The following is a 20,842-nucleotide window of genomic DNA, read 5'->3' as shown; positions in this document are numbered from 1 at the left end:
TGGCAGACTGGAGTATGTGGGGCGGACTAGACCACGCGGGGCGGACTGATGCACGCGGGGCGGACTGGAGTGTATGAGTACGTCGAGCGGACCGGAGTGTGTGGAGCAGTCTGGGGTGCATGGAGTGGATAAGAGTGCATGGAACGGACTCGAACGCATGACGTATATAGTATGGTTTGGAATGCAGGGAACATTTGAAAGAGCATATAACCCATCATATCACACCACCACGCTTACTCTCTTCTTTACACCACCACTCAACTAGAACACAGAGATACTATGACACCATTCGGTATAACTGTTCTCATACCAACATCCGCCGCACACTCCCCATCATTCTAAGTAAACACTGCTGGTTACACACCCCCCAGCCAGGCATTCTCCTCAGGCATAACGCAGCCACATTCGGTCTGGTTAAATCCTGCCAGAACATACACATACTCCTGATCTCTCAACCACCACACCTACCGCTAAGAAGCAGCTATTACATGAATACCGCACCAGCTGCACACATACCTGGTGCTCACACGCACCTTTGACTCTCTCTACTCTCTCTACTGATCTGAACTTCGGTTCCCAAGTGTTTTCAACCTACCAGCGCCTTCAGACCATACCATATATATATAAGGCGCTATATAAATGCAAAATAACATAACATAACATAAGATAACATAACAACAGTGTGCCTGGACGAAAGGAGTGCATCAGCTAACTTGAGCACTGATGGCAAGGCAGCATGTCTGTATGTCCCCCTGCACTCCACAGAACCGATTTAGCACAAATGGACCATCGAGATTTATGTTGCTTGGCAGATGTGGACCACTGACAGCCTTTGCCTTTGTTACACATAAAGGTCACCTGTTTACTGTTGGTTGTCTGTATGTTTTGCCATCTTCAAAGTACTGCATGACTTTGCTTTTCTAAATTGCTGTTCATATATTGCACAGTGAGTGACTGCACTGTATGTGATTGTATTTTTTGGGTGCATGCATGTCAAACATCATCCCCTCTCCACAGCTCTTGTTCATCACCCAGTATGGTCTCAGAACAGATGTGGATAGACACTGGATGTGACCTCCTCGCTAAGCAGGGATGTAGTAACTGACCAGGAATCCCTCATTAACAGCACATGGGGAAGGAAGAGCCCAGCACAGCATATATATTCAGCGAAGTGTGCAGAAAATGTGGAGTACATAAGACTGACTCCACAGTGTCACTCAGGGTGCAAAGTCCTTCTGTGCAGTGCACACCACATGGACAGTGTTGGACTGGTAGCGTACACTGGCACAATGTTTTCACCACAAAGAACAGGTGTGGCAGTGAGAACCAAGTGGGGCACAGACAGATCCCTTACATACTGTGTACAGTAATCTAGAGGAAGGTGACTGAGATTTCTCGGGTAATGTGTAACCTTGGTGACAGACAGGAAGATCTGGCCGCATGCGTCTTGTCTCCTTCTGGGCCCAAATTAAAACTGAATTTTGAAATTGACAGCCACCTGCACTTCAAGAGGAATCCAGTCATCTAGCAGTACAATGGATTCCAATAGTCCTGAGCAGGAAGGTCCATGTGGCCTCCTAGCCAAGAGACAGCAGGACCCACTGGGCAGGGGCCACAGCAGATCCGTTTGCGATCCAAGCATACAATGGTCAGGGATTAGGAGGTGCAGCGGTGATGCTTTGGCCAGGGCACATGTGTGCCTTTCCCTCCAGGGAGGGAAAAAATCCCAGCAGGATGTCCAATGTACAATGCTGTTGAGGCAAATGGTAGACCCACATTCAAGGCAGGTGCTCAGGGAAGGGGGCGACACCCCCAGGCATCATGGAGCTCAGGCCAGGGCAGAAGATAGCTCTTCGAACAAGCATGAGAAGCAGGCACATACCCATGTCTCCTGGCAGAGAACAACCCCATCTGCGTGGGCCCAGCATTGAACGCCCCGGTTGGTTTTATGGTGCATGGTGGTGTCTGCAAGTACATTGGCAGGACAGGCTGCTGATAAACACATTGGAGATTTGCAGGGCCAGGGATACAGAGGTCACTGCTCAGCAGTTCATGGTTGTCAAGTATCACAATGCCGTGCATGATTCATTGACAAACTCCTTATTTTATTCTGCAGTGCATGCCTAGGCAGGGAGGCAGGGAGGCTTGACAAGCCATTCCCAAGCCTCTCCATATGACATGTCTCAGAGGTGTCCCAGCCAGTGCCCTGTACATCCAGGGGCGCAAAAACAGCCATTGTGAACTTGCCTCTGATGCAGCGTGCCAGCAATGTTACTCTGCATAGTTCCTCACAAAGAACACAGCCCACTCGGGAGGGCAAAGCTCAAAGTTATTGAGGGCAGGTCCATGGATGGACAATGGTGCTACCACACCCGTTGGTGCCACTGGGTAGACAATAGTGTCAAGTTACCTTGTTCCATATGGGACACCTCAAGGCCAAGGCTGTCCAGTTAGTTTACTTTCACACACTGCATATCTATGCAAGCTGAGAATGTGATTTCAGGTGAAATGCTGGGATCCAGGTGTTTACTTTGTGGAGGGTGGTTCATGGCACTCAGGGCATCACAGGGTATGGTGTCATTGGTGGCAGGGATGTGTTCACTGTGTTGGGTGTATGTATGTGCATTGGCCTGAGGTCAGCAGGTCCAGCTGAATGGGTGTGGAGGATGACATGTAGATGGGAGGCTGGCGAGTCATTGCTTGCAATTGTTGCATGTCACCTGGAGGGGCACACGGTGGTGGTGTTGTGGGCGTGGACGGTGTAATTTCTTTATTGCCATTTTCCATTTACAACACATGTCCATATGCTTTGCCTTTTTCTTATAACTATCGACTTTTGACTTTTCCACCTCATGGATAATGTCATCACGTTTACTTCTGCATCTCAATTCTGATCTTGTGTGTGCTCCTCTCCTCTGACATGTGCCTTTACTCATGCCTCCATTGCTGGCCTATGAACGTACGCATCAGCACAATGGCTTTCGGTTTGAATCCTCCTTTTTTCTGATAGATTGATTTATATTTGCCCGGTAAATTCCATACATTCATTCATTCAACTATTTTCCGTATTCCACAGGACATAACTTGTTGTATCCACCCTCTTGATCACTTAACGGTTTTCCTATGTGTAGCCCATGTAACATGCATGAATTACTTAGTGCCAATAATTTACTATACAAGTCTGTAATTTAAATATGAAAATTGGGAGGGGGCTGGGAGTACGTTGAAAAGAGCATATTTCTATGCGTACAGAGGAAACATTGTTGGAGTCACATACAAATCAAATATAAGTGCATCAACAAGTCTCCACATAAAATTTGAATGTGAATCCTATTGGATGACAACAAAAACATAACATAAAACAGTTGTTTATGTCAGTTTAGGCGCTGCATTAATGATAAGACTGGATGAAGGGAATCACACGCGTGCAGAATCAGCAAGAAAACCTTTTTTTATATGCTTGTCTCAAGTAAGCTGCTAACATAGTGACTCCAGCCAGCACAACTTCCCCAACTGACCAACCTGGAACCTTCACGAGCAAAACTCCAGATTCCAGCTATCAATAACTATGTACAAGCCATGGATATATATATATATGGAATAACAATTTGCAGACATGCATGCAATCAATAAATGAGCACTCCTAAGGACTCCTTTCCTTCATCGTAAAATGTACATACATACAATAAAATATAGTTTGCACAGATCTTACTCGGAAAATTAAATCATGCATGAAATCAACAAATCATAGGAAATAAATAATTGCACCAATTAATCAACAATTATGGAAAATAAATCACAGATCGAAAATGAAATCACAGATCTTCAAACTCACTGATCCTCAACATTACTCAACCCCATCTTTACCTTTCTCCTACACTCCTATCCGACACCCCATTCCCATGTGATACTGCCAATCTTTCCTTGTTCCAAATCCCTCCACCCTTGACCAGTATGGAGTAACCCATATCTTTAACCACCTCCTTGGGCTCCAAAAAACTGAGTTACCCTTTCTCACTTCCACCAGTAACTTCACTTTAATCATTTCACCCGGCTTCACTGAAAAACGTCTGCAACCATTCACCTTGTCATACCCCTGCTTGGATTTGTGTCCATTAACTTGTATTTTCTCTCTCGCACCTTCCACCACCACACTACCACAATTCAAACTGCCCACCCAACCCGGACACAAAAGTGTATTGGGCTTCCTACCTCGTAACAATTCAAATAGAGATATCCCTCTAACTGCATGTGGAGCAAGTCTATATTGGAATGTCCTGTCCATAACTGCCGGCACCCAGGCTCCCCGGGTAGCCACTGCAATCCTGATAACATCCATAAGTGTGCGGTTGAACCTTTCAGCGTACCCATTGCCTTGTGGATGATAAAGAGATGTTGTAACCTGTTCCACACCATGCCTATCCAAAAACTGCTTATATTTCCTCAAGAACAATTGGGTACCATTATCTGACAGACATTTGCGCAAAAAACCTTCCCTCCAAAATAAAGCTTCCGAAAACCATATTATGCTACTACTGGTTGGTCACATCTTTTAAGACACAAACCTCTGGCCACGTTGAAAAATGATCCATCACCACCAAGAGATACGTATCTTTGGTCCACTTAATATTAAACATACCCAATGAGTCCAATGCAATCTCACCCTATTGTGTTTTTGGACTCTCTCTAACCACTATGGGAGTTTTATGAACCTTGAGACCTTTATCTCCTTCCTGACAGTCAGCACAATGTTTAATCAACTCCTTTACATCCTTATCAATTCAGGGCCACCAAAAATTAGATGTAATCAGCCCCTTGGTCTTCGCCAACCCCAAATTACCACAATGCGCTAAATCCATTACCACACTCCACATTTTCTCTGGCACCACCAATTTATGCCCTCTGCACAAATATTTATCATTAACACAAAGTTCATTCTTCACTCTCCTGCTCTCTTTGGTCCTTTCATCACCAGTCTCTGTAGAATTTGTACTCACCAAATTCATAAATGATTTGTACTCAGAATGCTCAGTGCATGCCACATTCCAATGCAACGTTTTTATACACTCATGGGGTGTCATTACCACCCTGGCGTTAAGGGTTTAATGGCGCCGTAAAAGGTGTCGGTGCCGTTAAACCCTTAACGCCTGATTACGAGGTCCCTTTGCGGGACACGACCTTAACGGCTGTTTTTACCAGCCGTTAAAGTAGGGTGCCGCAAAGGGACCTTGGTGCTAATTACGGTACCGCAATTTGCGGTACCGTACTTAGCGCCTTCCCCAGTCCCATTGAGCCCTATAGGGCAAAAATGGGAATGGGGAAGGGCCATGGTAAAATGGGGAAATACCGCCCCGCCAACCTTGGAATGGGGCGGTATTTCCCCATTTCACCATGGCGGACTCGTTACAACACCGGCACCAACCATAGTGCTAATAGCGCCATGGTTTAGCGCCGGGGTTGGAATGAGGGCCATGTACTTGAAAAATCTCTCCAACATCTTCATCATCACACTTGACCTCCTCATCAGTCATTCTCCCTTCTACCACTGACCCTAAAAGATCATCCGCAACCACATTGTTTCTACCATGAATATGCTCCATGCAAAATTGCAGCCCTGGCAAACTACTAATCCATGTCATTATTCTCCTTGACAACCCTTCAAACCCACCTTTCAAAAAGATACTAATGAGTGGCTTACGGTCAGTTTGTATGGTGAAATCATTCCCCCACAAGTACATCTTCAAGTTTTCTACAGCCCACATGCAAGCCAAAACCTCCTTTTCCACCAACGAATACCTCACTTCTGCATCCTACAAAGTCCTTGAGGCAAACACAATGGTGCAGAAATCCTCCCTATACTCTTGCATTAAAACTGCACCAAGATCAGAATTGCTGGTGTCTGCAAATACTAGAGTCTTCATACCCTCCACAAATCTAGATAGTACTGAAGCATTTACAATCGCCTGCTTTACATCCTCAAACTCTATGGCGCATGCCACATTCCAATCAAAAGCAACCCCTTTCCTGGTCTGTCTCCTCATGTTCTTCATCCTGTCTGACAATAAACTATGAAAGAATGAGGAAACACTGCCCTTGTTTTTGGGACATACCCTCTCCCTGATGGCCTCTACTCTATCATATTTTGGTTTCACCCCTTCCGAATAAATCTCATGCGTCAAATACACTACCTTGCGTGCCTTGAAAGTAAATTTCTTTTTGGCATCACAGCCACCTGGATGCCTCCTGTGCTCCCTCTGGACTCTTTCGCAACCTCTGCAAATCTCTCTCACTCACAATTCTCCCCTCAGGCATGACTCAATCTGCAGGGCACACTCTGGATGTTCTGATCTCCTCAGACCTTCCCCTTTCTGTCCTTCTCACCACTCCTCTCTCCTGGAGTGATCACCTTCTCCTTTCCTCCCATCTCACCCTCTCTACCCCACAGGCCAAGCCAGTTCCAACACTGCCAACCACCTTCTTGGTCATCCGACCCTTGAAGCGTGTATCAGTTGAGGCTTTCGCCACCACTTTCGCACCCCTCTTCCCATTTGGCTGACTCTCACGCTGACACAGCTGTCTCCACGCTCCACTCTGCTATATCTGATACTCTTGACATTCTTGCCCCTGTCATGAGGATACGCTGAAGCTCAAAGCCAAGTACAACTCCTGGTACGACGCAGACCTCGTCACCCATAAATGCAAGTGCAGTTGGCCCAGAGGAAATGGCGTGCTTTTTGTACATACTCTGACAAATTGGCCTGCTGCCTACTCCAAAGGCAATACCGGCTCTCTGTTCTCACCAAGAAGAGAGCTTATATCCAAGCCCGCCTCTCAGCGGCATCGAACAACTCGGCTGAACTCTTTAAAATCTGCAAGGAATTAGCCAATCCAGCCACAGTCTCTACCTCTCCTGTCCCTTCCCAGGCCATCCGCACAGCACTGACCTCTTAATTAACCTCTAAAGCTCAGGGCATTCTGTCCTCACTCTCCTCCTCTGCCCTCCCTCCCTCTTCTCCCTGCTCGTCCTCGGGCCCTTCTGCAGCCACCTCTTCTCCCTCCTTCTCTGTCTTTCCCCTGTTCTCCACAGACAAGGTTTCTAGACAAGTCTGATCTATGAAAGTCTCGTCAAAACAGGTTCACCCCTGTTCCTCCAAAACCATCAAGAACCACATTGACACCATATCTCCTGCCCTGGTTGACTTCTGCAACCACTCCTTTGCCATTGGAGTCTTCCCATCCCCCCTGAAGCACTCCCTCATGCACCTTCTTCTTAAGAAACCCTCTGCCGATCCCGCCTGCTCGGCTAACTATCAACCAATCTTCATCACTCCCTTGCTGGGCAAACCCCTGGAGAAATTGGCCATCTTCCAGCTTATTCTAGACTCTGAATCTGTTGGTTGTCTTCATGACTGTCAGTCTGGCTCCAGAGCTGCCAGAAGCACAGAAACTGCTCTCCTGAACATCTGTGAAGACCTGCTCTCCAACCTCGACTCTAACACCCCCTGTGTCCTCATTTTGCTTGATCTCTCTTCTGCATTTGACACTGTCAACCATTCCATCCTGCTACATTGTCTCCATGATAATCTGGGTATCACCAGTCAGGCCCTGGCATGGCTGACCTCGTTCCTCTCTCACCGACCCTCTCAGGTCCAACTTGGGTCCTTCCTCTCTGCTATCTTTTTCTCTACCTGTGGTGTTCCCCAGGGGTCTTACCTCTCTCCCTGGTTGTTCAACCAATACCTGGCACTCCTTGCCCACCACATTGCCGCTCTCTGCCACAATTTTCAGTGCTATGCGGACGACACTCAGCTCATTTCCAAGCTTCCTTCGGTCACCTCTTCGCCGTCCCTCTTCTCTGACTATCTTTCTGCTATCCAGGAGTGGTGTACCGTCAATGACCTCTGCCTTAATGCCAGTAAGACTACGATTAACCTCATGAGCAGGCCCATCCCCTCCTTTCCTGTAATTCTCCAGCCGTCCTCTCTTGGCCATCTTCTTGCTCCCAACTCTAAGGCTATAAACCTTGGGGTCTTCCTCGACTCCACACTCTCTTTCTCTCCTCACATCTCTGATGTCTCTAAGAAGTCACACTACCAGCTGCACCTCCTCAGAGGTATAATTCCCTTCTTCTCCTTCCCCCAGAAGTTCACTGTCTCCAGAGCTCAGGTTCTCTCTAGGCTGGACTATTGAAACAGCCTCTTTCTAAATCTGCCTGCTTCTACTCTTCACCCTCTGCAACTCATCCATAACAGGACTTCGAGACTTGTCCTTGGCCTCAAGCCCAGGGATTGTATCTCTCCAGGACTGAAATCTCAGCACTGGCTCACAGTGGCTGCAAGGATTAAGTTAAAAACACTCTGCATCATCCACAAGGCCTTCTGGAGCCTGCGGCCTAAATAACTTTAACTCTCTTCCTAAATATCTTCCTTCTAGAGCTCTTCGCTCATCCACCTACAACTCCCTCAGGGTCAGTCGCTTCTCCAAGCAACGAGTCGATGGTAGATCTCTCTCTCTTCAGCTGGGCCTCCCTCTGGAACAGCCTCCCTGCCTCCCTGAAACTTGAGGAGAACCACCTCTGGTTCCGGAAGCACCTTAAAACCTTCCTCCTTGCTTTTGCTTTCCCCTCTCCCCTGCTGAATTCCTGGCTGATACTGAGACTGGACTGGCAATGCTTCCGATCTCTGGCCCAAGCCCTGCCAGTTGCACACCCGCATTGCCTCCCTGGCAACCCCAGCACCAGAGGACTGTTTTCTGTATCCCTACAGTCCCCCCACCAGCATTTATGTCTGCACTCACCTTGCACTTGCCACCTGTTGGCCGTTTTATTTTATTAATCTTGTTTATTTATTATCCCATGCACTGCACCTTCCATTCTTTTATTGAACTGTTTATTTATTATCCCATGCACTGCACTTTCCCCTCTCCCTTCCCCCTCGCACTTTTTTTCTTTTCCCCCTTCCCTTGCACTTGCGTGATCTGAATGACACCTGGCCTAGTGAGATCATTTTCTGTCTTCCTTCTGTTGCCCCTCCCTTTGTCTAATCGCGCCTTGAAACACTTGTCTATAGGCACGTTATAAAAGCCATATCATATCATATCATATCATATCAATGGTAAGACCCGCCTCACTCAAGATTTCCAAAACTCTTCTCAAAGGAGTATTATGCTCTTCCTCACTCCCCTCACTCAGCACATCATCCTGGTAAAACAACACACCCTTCTCAGTACCCAACAAACGGTACATAACATTTGGAAACACACGGGCCCATGAGACAAGCCCAAAAGGCATCCTCCTGCAGCTAAAAAGTCCAATGTGTGGAATAAACGCAGTTAAACCCATGGAGCTTTCATGCAGCTCAACCTGGTGATGGGCCAATCTGAGGTCCAAAATAGAACACATTTGAGCTCCAGCAATACCACTTAGTAAGTCATCAATCCTAGGGAGTGGAAACTTTTCTGCCACCACCATGCTGGTCAAATGTCTTAGATGTAAGCATAATCTCACTGAGCCATTGGGCTTCCTCACAACCATGGTAGGACTAATCCATTGCGAAGTTTTAATCTTCTCGATGACACCTTTGCTCTCCATTTTGGCTATCGCCTCCTCTACATCCTTGCGCAGAGTCAAAGGTATCATGCTTAACTTGGCCACCTAGGGTTGAGCTCCCCTTCTTAGTCTAATACGGTGCATAAAACCTTTGAGACAACCTAATCTTTTCTCTAAAAGCGTGTTGCCCAATTTCTGATGATATTGTTGCGTTGTCACCAAGTTTAGCCCCATCCACTGCCAACACTTCCTCAGGGTGTCTTGAGTCAAGTCATATCTCAACTCTGCCTGGTCACTCCATGATAACAACTCTCCTCCTTTACATGACACATACATTTTCCCCTCAGCTTGTCTGCCCTTAAATTCCAACTCTCCACTGAACTGGCCAAGAATGTCTATGGTAACGTCACCATATGCATCAGCCCTTATCTCTGGCTCCTGCAGAGTGCAGCAACCAAACTTGTACCTCCACACTTGAACACTTATGATATAGTTTATTATAGTTTGCCCTGCTGCCTAATAACATCTAGATAGGCACCCCTTTGACTTTTGACTTTTATGATGGAAAAGAGTTTCCTTCTTCCCACTTTACCAGACACCACTTGTACTGAGCCTATTATCTCCTTCCTCATACTCCCATAATCATCTTTCTCATTATCTACGATAATCTCTTGCACTTGCCCACTGGGTCTGAAGTTTTTACAACAGCAGGCCACATGTCCCTTACGTCCACACTCCCAACAGATGATGTGGGATGCCACGCACTCCTTGTCATACGCGCAGTGAGTCTCACTGCCACACCTGTAGCCTCTTTTACTCAAGGAAGGCTTGAACTCCACGACCATCCTGTGTTCCTATTGTTGTGCGAACCGGTGTCACTTGGAATGTCTATTCCCTTCTCTCCATTCTCTCTCCCCTCTTCAAATGTCTGGACCATTGCTTTTGGGATGCCTTAGAACTCTTGTTCACAGAGCCTCCCTCTGCTGCAAACCTGCTATTTCCAGCAGCTTTGTCAGGATGAAGTGCTGTGATGCAAATTTCAGTGTGCTCATTGCATTTTGCAATCTCAATTGTTCTTGCTAGGGTGGGGTTACGCTCCTTCCACATTTCCTCCCTTATTGTGTTATTGTTGCACTTAATCATTAACTGATCTTGCAAATGTTCCTCTTGACAATGAGTGATCTGGCACTTCACAGCCAAACTCCTCAGGGTTAACAGGGGCCTACAGCTCTACCAGCCCCATTAACCTCTTACCGCCAGGGACGTAATGAGGCACAATGTTTTTGAAGCGTTTACTGATCCATCACAGTTTCTAGAGCAAATGTATTCAGACGTGTCTTCTGGGAAACCAAAGAGCTGGAGATCAATTCTGCTGTTTTCCCTTTACTTTGAAGTGAGCTGAGATGCCTCAAGCACAATGGGCCTCATTAAGAGTTTGGCTGTGTGGGCGAAAGGAGCCACAAAACACTGGTAATTCTGTTAATGACACATCAGCGCCACTTTTACCACATCACTGAATTACAATTTAGGACGTTCAAGGGGGAGAGATATCACAAGAGGTTGGCTGGCGATAGCACCTCAATTTTACCTCCAAAATATGGAGGTATTACCATGGACAGAATTACTACCCACAGTAATTCCTCCAACATTCCAGTGTAGTCAGTCCTATAGGGTCAAAAATGCAGATTAACAGAGCCATTATGACACTGTAGTTGGGCGGATCTAAAACTGCTTACAAATTCAAATGGTGGTAATGGTATTAACCTTTGGTGATAATTCCTCAGAAATGAGGTCCAAACTGTCTACCTATGGGCACGTAGGTCTAATGGTTTGCAGCTGTAAGCAATGTTCACATTATTTCAGCTGGTGTCCTCATGTTCCCCAGCAACATTAGGGAAGGGACTCCCTTGCTCGTATCTGATCAGATGAAGCCATCCATATGGAAGGGGACTTTTCTCATTGTAAACTTCCCACAAGCAACCAACAGATGGGTTCTCTCTTTCCATGTATATTTTCATCCGAGCAGGGGATTGCAAGCTTCAAAACGTCCTTTTAGGATCTTATAGGAAAATCTTCCTGATGGAGCTTCCTCCTATTTTTGCGACAATTTCTAGAGTTCTTTGCTATTAGTGGAGCCACTGATGGCAGAACTAAGCATGCTGGGAATTTCTAAGTTGCTAGATATGATATGACCTATGCCAGAGCTCCCGTACTTCTTTGGCTTCACCTATTTTCGGCCTCCATGAAAATAAAAGGGTTCAGCCCTCAGTTAACTTCCCTTGCCTAAGTTCTCCCCTAAGCGAGCTGCAATGGTTTATTTTGCTTGTAGCCCAATCTTTGGAATTCCTCTGCTCACATTCTAGTGTGATCTGAAAATGTCACTTGGGATAATACACACCATGCTGGGCTGGACTTACTTATTGGTTTTCAGCTCCAAGAAAGGAAATACGCTACAAACATATTGCCCTTTCAATCGTTTTAGTAAGTTTACTTCTCTTAAAACGGATTATACTAAAAACGTATCATTGATCATACTGCAATAGTTTCCTTTGGGCAATGGTTGTTTATCTCGGCTTTACCTAGCATCTACCTAGCACCTGGAATTCAATGCATAGGATGCTAGCATGCAGCCCCTGGGAATGAATGGATGATTGCTAATGCCAATAATGTTTAACATGTGGCCTTACAAATGGAAATGAGAACTTGTGGAACCTTCTCCGACTTTGCTGATTGATATCATTTTCTAGACCCTTATTCTTTAATGCATGTATGATCTGGGGCAGTAGACTGTGTGCATTATTGCATCTGAAATGTGGCCCTTCATTCTTTCGCCTAATGGTTTGTCTTTGGACTGTCCACATCAGAAGCACAGATGTATCCACTATATGAATGGCCTTCCTATGCCCACAGCAGGAGAATAGCTCGGGTGTATCCACAGACAGCTATTTTACAAACACAGGGCATATGTCAAAAGTGTGTCTGTTTGTCATAGCACATTATTTCTCGGAAACCAACTTCAATTTGTTTTGTAATATTGAAAATCACTTTAGACTACACATTTACTAATGGTCGTCTTTCATACCATCTAAAAAACACTCATTGTAATATCAAGCACTTCCATCATTCAATGCACTGCAGATATGACGGGTAGCAAAAATGTTTTTGTCAACTGACAGTAGTGCTTCGAACATTGTGTCCCCCTGCATGGTTTCTGCTCTTCTGAAGCATATATGGAGCACATGGCTCATGTCATGGCCAGGTAATTCTACATTGTGTTTTTTGGAAGACAGCATACTTTCTGTAAAGATGTTCTTTGAAATAATGCGTTTGCTGTTTGGAAAAATGGATACAGGTTGCTGAACATGTAGCAGAACCTATTCATCTGCTGCAAAATCGCAACACAGGAATGTGTAAACAACAAACATATCTCATCAATAAAGCTCGAGTGCATGGCTGTAAATGTGACGGCTGAAAGAGAGCCATTCTGTTTTGGACCAAGATGCACATTTTTTTTTCGCAGCCTACACCCAATGTAAGGGTGTAATGTGTATATTGCTCAATACATAAGTGCATTTGATAATGAGAGATTGATTTAGTTTTTGCGAACATCTTCCTTTTGGTGGTTGATGCCAATTTGATTATTTTTACTGTTAGATTACTGGTCTTGGCCCAGTCTGCTAAAGTTGGGCCTCTTGCACCAGTGGATGCTCATTATCCCCCTATTTTGGGGTATTCAGTAATGGAGGGATCAATCAGTAGTTTGAATGGTGCAGAATGTCGCTTTCATACCATCAAGTTATGTCCTGAGCTCCTAGCGCACAGCCATGGCCTCAATGGCCATTGAGGTTATGATCACATATTCCCAACTTTCTCAACCAGAAGGAGCCCTTGAAGACAGACGTTTATTTCAAGCTTACAAGTCTGTGCAAAGGACACATCGTAACAGCCTAAATTAACAGTGGGTCCTACTCATCTTGATCCTGTCCACCTTGGCCCAGATAGAGAGGTTGTCTGTATTCCATATTGAAATGGCAAAACCTACTTAAGCATAGATCGGAGACAGAGTGGATGGAACGGACAAAGTGGATGAAATGGACGGAACGGATGGAACGGACGGAATGGACGGAACGGATGGAACGGACAGAACGGATGGAATGGATGGAATGGATGAGTGGATTGAACAGATGTGACAAACAAGCAGATTGAACAGATGGAAAGGATGAGTAGTTTTAACGAATGGAACAGATGGAATGAATCGAGTGGATGGAACGGATGCAGTGGATGAAAAGGGCACAGTAAACAGAACAGATGGAGTTGATGAAACAAATGGAATGGATGGAACAGATGGAGTGGATGGAACAGGTAGAGTGGATGGAACAGATAGAGTGGATGGAACAGATGGAGTTGATGGAACAGATGGTGTGGATGGAGCAGATGGAGTGGATGGAACAGATGGAGTGGATGGAATGGATGGAGCAGATGGAACGGATGGAATAGATGGAGTGGATGTAACAGATGAAGTGGATGGAACAGATGGAGTGGATGGAACGAATGGAGCGGATGGAGCGGATGGAACAGATGGAGTGGATGGAATAAATGGAGTGGATCGAAAAGTTGGAGTGGATGGAACTGATAGAGCAGATGGATTGAATAGAGCAGATGGAGTGGATTGAACAGATGGTGTGGATGGAACACGTCGAGTGGATGGAACGGATGGAGCGAATGGAATGGATTGAGTGGATGGAACTGGTGGACTGGGTGGAACGCACAGAGCTGATCAAATGAATAGGAAGAATGAAATGGATAGAACACATTAAACGGATGGGAAGGATGAAATGGGTCTACGGAATGGATGGAGTAGATCATGTGGATGATGAGTTGAGTAGATGAAATGAAGGGAGGACTAGTAGATTAAATGGATGAAACAGACAAAATGGATGAACAGACGAAGTGGAATGAACGGACAGAGAAAATAAAATGGATAGAATAGATGGTACAGATGGAGTGCTCGATCTCAAGCACCTTACTGATAACCACCATATCACACTACCACGCTAACTCTCTCCTATACACCACCACTCAACTAGAACACAGTGATTCTATGACACATTCGGTACAGCTGTTCTCATACTAACACCCGCCACATACTCCTCATCATCCTAATTAAACACAGCTAGCTGAACACACACCGCTAGTTTAAGCGTCTCCTCAGGCCTAACGCAGCCACAAATCAGTCTGGGTGTCATCCCTCCAGAATGAACACATACACCTGACCTCCCAACCACCACACCTACCGCTAAGAAGCAGCTATCATTCAACTGCCACACCGGCTGCACAGATATCCGGTGCACACACGCACCTTATGACTCTTCCTCTCTCTACTGACTTGAACTATGGTTCCCGAGGGCGTTCAACCTTCCAGCGCTTTGAGGTCATACCAATGATACATAAGGCGCTATATAAATGCAAGTAACATAACATAACATAGATTTTATTTCTGTCTGTTTTGATATGTTTATGCAAAAAGTGATTCTCAGGTAAGTTAGATGTTCATTTGACTATTCACGATGACATTCGTCAAAATCCTACTCAAAGTTGACATGATGTATGTAGGCAAACGTATTAATGCCATCCATGCTGTTGACAAAAGAGCAACCGAATTGATTATCTTCTGAATATATGTCTGTCGTTTTAAATGGCTGTGCAATAAATGATGTCAGACTCTTCAAAAACTGGCACTAAGCGTTTGCCAAACAAAAGAAACCCCCCTCAACTTGGGTGGGGGAATATGCATTCAAGCATCCAAGGTGAAAAGGAGGTTAGGCGAACTTTGAGCTTCTACCTGGCTGCCAACCATTCAAATAGCCTAATCGTGTTACATGTAAGTAGCATAATAACAACATTAAAGATGCTGCTTGTTGAAATGACTATGCCCGTATTTCACTGTATCCCTGTTCAATATTCATTCAACAGATAACATTCTCTGGACTCAATACGTAAATTATGTTTTCACTAATATTCAATCCTCAAAAACCCCTGTGTTCAAAGCCGCACATCTCCCGGTCTCCCATGAACACGATCTCACATGATTACGGGGCATGAGACATGGGTGTCTTGGGATGGAAGAGCAATACATTTCAAATAGTGGTATTCATATGGGCCCTGGACAGGGCTTCGCACAATTTCCCTCCTGCATTGGCACACCACATGTATGTTATGCTGTAGCATGTGCAATTCATCGTCGATAGTAAGGCTATGCTTTGATTTATTTGTAGTGGTGTGTGTCAGTTCGTTGAAATAGCCTACTCATCCAATCGTCTCACTGCTTTTTAGAGGCGAACACAATTGTTTTTTTTTTTGCTTGCCAGATTTTTAAACAACATGGCATCCAACCTTCGATAGTTGAAGACTTGTCTGGGGAAAGCCAGGTGAACATGAGCCCTGCCTCATGTACTTTGCAGGCTAGACGCTCTGAGGCCTGTGGGAGATTTAGCGCAATATAAAACCAAATCTAAATAAAAAGATAGACACTGATGAAGGAATGGTCTCAATAAACACTCAACACCAGCTGGAACACGTGGCTTTAAAGAGGACCATACCTGCACATTGGCACCGTTTGCTAGAGCCGCACATTCTTGACATTGTGAATAATGAACCTTTTAAAACAAGTAAGTCATCTGACTGTGGTTAAACGTTTGCACTATGTACACATGTACTATGTATAGCCAGCTCTGTGGCATGAACAGTAATGCCAACTAGGGCACATACATTTCCGCTATCAATGCTTCCACTCATGTTACTGTTAACACCCAGGTGCGCCCCATCCTGCACAAACAGGAGAGGATACGAATCACACAGAATGGAAGAGAGAAAAAAAAAAAACAAAACAAAAAATAAAAAAATAAAAAATTATATATATGGCAGACAACGCCGACCAAGAGATCTACAAATCCTTGTATATACTAAGGGAGCACGCATGATGCATCCCTTTCTTCATTGTTCATATAAGATCAGAAGGGAGCCCAATAATCGAAAGTTCTGCCCATCACCGGAAGAGTTTCCCTCCTCTCACACATGCTCATGTTGTTTATCCATTCTTGGAAGCTGGGAGGCCTACAAAAACTCTGGCAATCAGGGATCTCGCCACAACAGATGTCATTAATAATAATTTCTTAACCAACTTGGATTTGTGCTCGACCAGAGCTAGTAGCAATAATTCAGGGGGGTAGAGGATCTGAGTACACTGCATCTGGGATAGTGCAGTCTCTATTTTGTCCCAGAATTGGCTAAGCTGCTGACAGGACCAGGAGACATGAAGGAAATCTACTGGATCAGACCCGCATCTGATACATTGGGGAACCCGTGTAGCCATGCTGGAGAGTAATACACCTGGTGAATGAATTTAAAGTGAATCAGTCGAAAGAGATTGTTGATAGATATTTTGTGGGTTTGAATACACTTTTTTGTCCACTGAGGGTCTGATAGTTCCTTCCCTAATGCTGATCCCCATGTATCCTTATGATTAGTGATGTGTGTAACACTTTGTGACCTAATCCATCTATACAATGATGACACTAGTTTCTTACTGGTTGGGGGTTCTGCAACATATGTAAGTACCGTAGATGACATGGGTGCCTGAGGGAAGTGCAGCCATTCAGACCTAAGAGACTCACATAGACAAGTCCATTCTCCCTTTTCCCTCAGAACCTCCCACGTAAAGATCCCAGAGTGTTTGAACTCTCAATTTCTCAAAATGTTGCCGAAATATTTTCTCTTGGGTGAGAGGAATTCCATTGACCCGTTATATTGCCAATTTAGGGGAGAACTAAGCTTCTGAGTACGTGATCCGGAGCAACTGGTGCCAGGCTGTTCAGGTGATGTCTACGTCTGTATCTCAGTTTTTGCCATACTACACTTGGTGTTCCAGAGCAAACCCTTCACGTCATCTGGGTATGAGGTCACCTTGTCGAGTAGGACATTAGGGAGTTCTGGAGTCGAGGACCACCCCCACACTGACCACTGTATCTGTGCTGCAAGGTAGTAAGCATGCAGATCTGGGTAATCCTGGACCCCCTGTTTAAATGGGAGGATCCGGATGTCATAAGAGATCCTGGGCTGCCCACCTTCCCAGACCAAACGAGTCATCAAGCTCCTGAGTCGTGAACAAAATCTTATTGGGGGCCAAGCCGGAACGTTATTGAAAATATATAACAACTTCGGGAGGATCACCATTTTTGCCAGGGACACTCGGGCAGCCTTGGAGACTGGTAGACGTATCTATGTGTCTACCTTGTGTTCAAACTTCTCAATAGTCTCTACATAAGTTATTTTATATAATTCTAAAGGAGAAGTAGTAACTAATATGCATATTCATATCTTTTTAAATGTATGTGTCACAAAAAATTGGCAGAATACACATACACTTGGAAAATAAAAGATCACGTTTCATATTCCCAATATTATTCTTGCAATACACATTAATGATTCCTAAACATGATTTCCTCTTGCATAAGCAAGCAAACATGTAAGAGAGGGTGAATGAAAGTAAGCAGCTTAGTTAAGGTGATAAGTAGTTCTGGACAAATATTTTCAGTTGAACCTCCGTTTCAGCCGATTTTCAGGGGGCTTATCCAGCTTGAATTTCAGACACATTGTGCTCCCTCTGCTATAAAGGGGCACACCACAGGCCACATAACTGCAGCATTGCACCGGTGCAAGGTCAAACTAGCACAGTATTAGCACTAGGGCAAAGTTTGCCCTATTTTTAAAACATTGGGATATTTTAGAAAACTATGGCACCATGACTAGTGCAGTTAGGCATGGTATAAGCACCAGGGCAAAATGTGCCATTAGGCAAAAAAAGTTACATTTTCAATGCATTATTGCAACAGGGCAAAGTTTACCCGGTTACCAGTCAAATGGTCGAAAACATTTGGTAGACAGACAATTTGGTCGACACCATTTGGTCGAATGCCAAATGGTCGAATTTTTTTTTTTTTTTTTTTTACCCATTTTTTGGTTTTTTTTGGGGGGGGTCCCCCCCCCAACCCCCTTTTTTTTCTTTTTTATTTTTTTTCCCCACACGAAAACCCACAAAACACATATATATATAAAAAAAAAAAAAAATTCGACCATTTGGCATTCGACCAAATGGTGTCGACCAAATTGCAGTCGACCAGTTTGTTGTCGACCAGTTGACTGGACACCAGTTTACCCCAATGCATTGGGGCAAACTTTGCCCTGGTGAACAAATACACTGAAAATGTATCTTTTTAGCATTATGGCAATGTTTTCCCTAGTGTTTATGCCATGCCAAATTGCACTTGTCATGGTACAATCGTTTTCCAATATGTCACAGAGTTTTTAAAAATAAGGCAAACGTTGCCCAAGTGCTAAAACCGTGCAGCTTTACACTTGCAATAGCGCAAAGTTTCTGTAATCTGGCCCCTGGTGGGATGTAGTTTTTAGTCTTAGGCAGCCGTCAGAGAGGCAGGTTTAGGAAATGTCTGGGAAGGGTTTATAAACTGAAGTAACAATACTAGAGTGGAATTGTTAGGAAAGCTATTGAAGACTCAGAGTTAGATTTCGGGCAGGTTTTATTGGGGTAGGTTTCGTTTTTTCAGTGTACACTGTTTGGCACATTCCATGAGATAAAAGGCGGACCAACACAAGAGCCCTTAGGTGAGTCTGGTAAGATGAACTGGCTCGGGATGTCACCAGGCTGGGTGGCTAAGAAAGAAACACACGTGGTTTTTGCTTTTGTATGAGACCTATAAAATTCTGCAGAAAACACAGATATTTTTGGGAGGCCAGAGATTCCAAGTATTCAGTGTCTAATTGATTTGTCAATGGCACACGTGCCATGAGAAAACAAAGCATGTGTCCAGGCTGTGGCTTCAGACTAGGAAGGATGGGAGATTCCCTCAGGCCAGTTTGTGTCAGACACTCCCTCCTGCAATATTTGTGGAATCAAAAAGTTGAGATTCAGGGAGGTGGCAGCTACCATATGGTGCCCATTCGTTGAAGTGCATGACTGACACGGGCGTTGGAGATGAAGCAGAAGGTAATCTCATAAGGGCACATTGTGTGAGACACGTGCTACGACAATATTTATTGAAGAAAGTAGCAGAGAATAAGGGCTACAAGAGACACCCATTTCCTTCTCTTGGCACTGAGTATCACCACGATGGAAGAGAGAATCGCTAAGGCCAGCTTGTGCATGAGACACACTCACATAATATTTGAGAGAGAAAGTAGCAGCGATCCAGTGAGGCTGCAAATAAAAATTTCACCCGGGAAAGGTGGTCTAACCAATCAGAATCCGACTTACCTGGGGCGATTCTGCATTCTACGCCACCGGTGGCGAAAAAGAAAACAAATCAACAAAAACGGCCACCCCATAAGAATCGAAAAGGGACTAGCTCCCTTTTGGGGGCCATTTTTTAACATGTTTTCTAGTTTATGGTGGCTGCCTTTTTTTAACCTTTTTTTTTAATTCTGACGGGCGATGTGCTCGCACTAAACACATCGCCTGAATACATCGCTAAAAAAGAAGAAAATTATCTGCACCCTGGAAATCCTGCTGTGCAAATAACTTCCACGCCCTGCCACTGGGACAGACATGGCGTTTAACGGCCCGCAGCCTGAGCTGAGGCCCTCGCTTCGCTGGGGCCTACCAAAGCTCAGGCTGATGGCATTTAAACACAATGGGCCTCATTACACGGACGGCGGTAAGGGTTAACGGTTACCGTTAATGGTACCGGTGACCGTTAACCCTTACCGCCTTACTACGAGGTCCCTTTGCGGGTTGGAGAATTTAACGCCTGCTTTTTGCAGGCGTTAAAAACCAACCCGCAAAGGGACCAGGGGGCTCATTACGGTACCGCAATTTGCGGTGCCATAACTAGCACCTTCCCCATTCTCATTATGCCCTATGGGGTAAAAAGGGGAATGGGGAAGGGCAATGGGGAAAGGGGGAATTACCGCCCCACCAACCTTGGAATAGGGCGGTAATTCCCCTTTCCACCAAGGCGGTGCCGGTATTTTACCGGCATGGACCAAGGTGCTGATAGCACCTTGGTCCACCGCCGTCCGTGTAATGAGGCCCAATGTCTGTCCCGGTGTCAGGGTATGAAAGATATATTGAGCATGCAGTGTGATGGCAACATGCAGGGGGAAACTGGGAAAGGGAAAACAATGTTTTTCTTGTTATTTTTGGCGGAAATGAAAGGGGACAGGGAATCTTTTTCTGTGCCTATTACAAATGTTAACAGTAAAGAAAAGGGTAAAGACACC

This window comes from Ambystoma mexicanum, chromosome 6p (assembly GCF_040938575.1).
Source record: "Ambystoma mexicanum isolate Mex_15411 chromosome 6p, UKY_AmexF1_1, whole genome shotgun sequence".
NCBI classification, from domain to species: Eukaryota; Metazoa; Chordata; class Amphibia; order Caudata; family Ambystomatidae; genus Ambystoma; species Ambystoma mexicanum.
Note: the sequence above shows the minus strand (reverse complement) of the source record.